Below are 3,378 nucleotides of genomic sequence, written 5' to 3' on the forward strand. Positions count from 1 at the left end.
TATATTGGATTCACAGATAAAGGTTTGCTTGTCATGATGGAGGCCATGGTTATGAACAGGGGCGGATCTCTTTGGAGACCCCCAGGTGCCATGGCACCCCCCAAGATTGCTATATATATGATATTAGGGATAGTTATAACACAAATTTCCCTTGGTTGCAGTGGTGGGGGTGCCATACTTTCAGCGAAATTGCACTGGTTCGAGTCCTGCCTCTGTCGTTTTTTAATATTTCTACTGTAATTTTTATGTTTTTATTCAAAAAAAGCATTCCCGTGGGTACTGTAATTTTTATGTTTTTATTCAAAAAAAGCATTCCCGTGGGAATCAAACCAGCTCCCTCAGACCATAATCAAAATTGAACAACCACTGGACTGTTGGTTACTCACTGTTTCTTCATGAAACTATTTAATTTATATTACATACAATTTTGGTACCCCCTACAAATTTACTCAAGATCCGCCACTGGTTATGAACAATATTTTTTGAGGCCATTAGGCTGGTAGGAATGACCCTATTATTATTTCTCAACTTCAGTTTGTTGATGATCCTTTGATTTTGGGGGAGAAAAGTTGGGCTAAAGTTAGAGCAATGCAAGCGGTTTGTTTTCTTTTTGGCCAAATACCACGTTTGGTCTTTTTAATTTGACAGAATTCCCAAGTTAGTATTTAAGTTTCAAAAGTTTCAATTAAGTCCTTTTAGTTTGACAGAATTCCCAAGATAATCCTTTAAGTTTCAAAAGTTAATAGGTCCTTTTAGTTGATAAACTATTTCACCGTTACCCCTGCTGTTAGTTAATAATTAACTGATGCTGATGTAGATGTTAAGTTGTAAACGATCAAAACGCTGCCTTTTAAAAGCTCCAGGGTGTCAAAATGTTACATTTAATCGTCACAAATGATCATTCTAGCACTATAAATGTCATTTAATAGTGCTAGAATGACATTTGTTGTTGTAAATAGTTGTTTTTCTAGCACTATAAATGATCATTTGTGACTATTAAACGTAATGTTCTGACACTCTCGAGCTTTTAAAAGGCAGCATTTTGATCCAAGTCAACAACTTAACGGCTACATCAACATCAGTTAAACGGAGACTGACAGCAGGGGTAACAGTGAAATAGTTTATCAACTAAAATGACATATTTGAAACTTTTGAAACTTAAAGGACTAACTTGAGAATTCTGTAAAACTAAAAGGATCTAATTGAAACTTTCAAAACTTAAAGGACTAATTTGAAAATTTTGTCAAACTAAAAGGAACAAAAGTGGTATTTGGCCTTCTTTTTTTATATAGATAGCAATATTGGTTTATGTGTAAGCAACTGCACAATACGCATTTATCAAACAAAAACTTGATTTAAGTTGCTTTCGCTAAATACACCTTAATAGATGTTATATGATTCTACACATAAAAGGTGCATAGTGTGATCTTACAAAAGCATATACTCTCTTATAATAAAGGCCGGATCTTAGGGAGTGCAAGAAGCGCTACTGAACCGAGTCTCTAAAAACTATGGGCCTCAAAAGAATTATAATACCCACCCTCAGTTAAATTAAAAAATCACATGTTACTTTTTTTTTTCTTCAGTACACGTATGAGTTTTTTCTGGACTCTAGTTCTACTTTCTGAACATAAATTTGATGCTACCAAACCACCATCAATTTGTATAATTACTTAATCAGTCAATTTAAAAAGCTATTTCATTGAAAGAATCACAACAATTATTTATTTTTCGCATAAACCATTCGTTTTCCCATTTCCTACGACGTAGGAGTGACATTCCAAACGACACTGTTAGGTAAATTTCACCTCTCTTTCACTTAATTTTATTTTGTTTTGTTTCATGTTTAAAAGTTCTTCTGATTCTAATTTTTTAATGAAGTTTAACTACACAAAAAAAAATTATATTTTTATTTTACTGGGACCTATTTTAAAAATAGAACCGAGCCTCCTATTTCATAGGAACGGCCCTGCTTATAATTATGCAAAATTAATTCCTCACATCTCTTGTAAACATATTACTAAAACTAGCAAACATGGTTTGGTGAATCCAAGCTATAGGAGAAAACCTTGGCATCACACATTCACTCACCATATGAAATCCTTCCTCCAATTCACTTCATCATTACTAAAATAAAACCCATCTTGTGTAACCCTCCAAGAACACAACTTATGTAAGCCACAACGATCTATGTCCCTAGAAGCCTCAAATGCATCAAAAATCTTCCTTATACTATCCCATTTCATTGTACACTTCATATAGTTGCTTGGTCCAGCTAAATTCATCATGTTCTTGCAAAGCACGACCACCAAGATCCATTTCCTCTGATGAACACCAAATGACCAAAGGAACTGAGGAATTATCTGTGAAGCCATTAATCACACGAACATAGTATTCATCACTGCCAAAAATATGATGTGTTCTTTGTACTAAGGCCATGACAATGAAAATGGAAGAAGCAAAACATAGTATAAGGTAAACACTCACCACAAATTTCATTGTTTTTTTAGTGATGTGTTATGATATGTTTCTGACTTGCCACTGAGGCTTTCTATATATGGCTACCAATATTTCATACATTAATTATTTTATACATAGAACATATTAACTAGCTCAACTTGAGTTATCATTGCTGTTTAATTTAATAGTACTATGATAATGGTTGCATTGTTGCGCCGATTTAGTGCTTGGACAAATCCTTTTATCTTTTCTTTTATTGATACGTGATCTCAATCTTATCATGTTGTATGATATATGTCTCTATTGTCTTTTTCTTATGAACATGTTACTTATATAAAGTATCAATTGTCGTTTAATATTGACTAATCTGCTTTGAAAAATATATTGGGTTCACAGATAAATTGACTAAGATCTGCTTTATGTTTGTGGTGTAGTTATCTTATTTTAAAGCATATCCATGGGACTGTATGTCTGTTTATCTGCTAAGATATTGCTTTCAAGATTCTATATTTTTTCTTCTTTCGTTGATGGAAGTCTATATTCTATATAAATGTAACAATTTGGTAATATTTTATAGGGTTAATGGTGTTTTATCCCCTGTAATATAGATCATTTACAGGTTTACCCCCTGTAAAATATTTTTTTTGGTTTACCCCCTGTAAAATATTTTTTTCCAGAATACCCCCCTAATAGGCCATACAAAAACCAAAATTTCTGAAAAAAAAAATAAATTCGTTTTTGTATGGCCTATTAGGGAGGTATTCTGGAAAAAAAATATTTTACAAGGGGTAAACCAAAAAAATATATTTTACAGGGGGTCAAACACTATTAACCCTATTTTATAGGATACATATTTTTTATGTATAGTTTACGAGATAAATAATTATAGGGTGTTGCTAACAAATGCTCTCGGGACAA

General features: G+C 32.7%; 1 pseudogene; it reads right to left on the reverse strand.

Moving 5' to 3' along the window:
- Positions 1–1,798: 1,798 nt before the first annotated feature.
- LOC146945008 (S-protein homolog 24-like) lies at positions 1,799–3,080 on the reverse strand (annotated as a pseudogene).
- Positions 3,081–3,378: the final 298 nt, after the last annotated feature.

This window comes from Medicago sativa, chromosome 2 (genome assembly GCF_051527215.1).
Source record: "Medicago sativa cultivar Bolivia chromosome 2, Bolivia_mono, whole genome shotgun sequence".
Taxonomy (NCBI): Eukaryota; Viridiplantae; Streptophyta; class Magnoliopsida; order Fabales; family Fabaceae; genus Medicago; species Medicago sativa.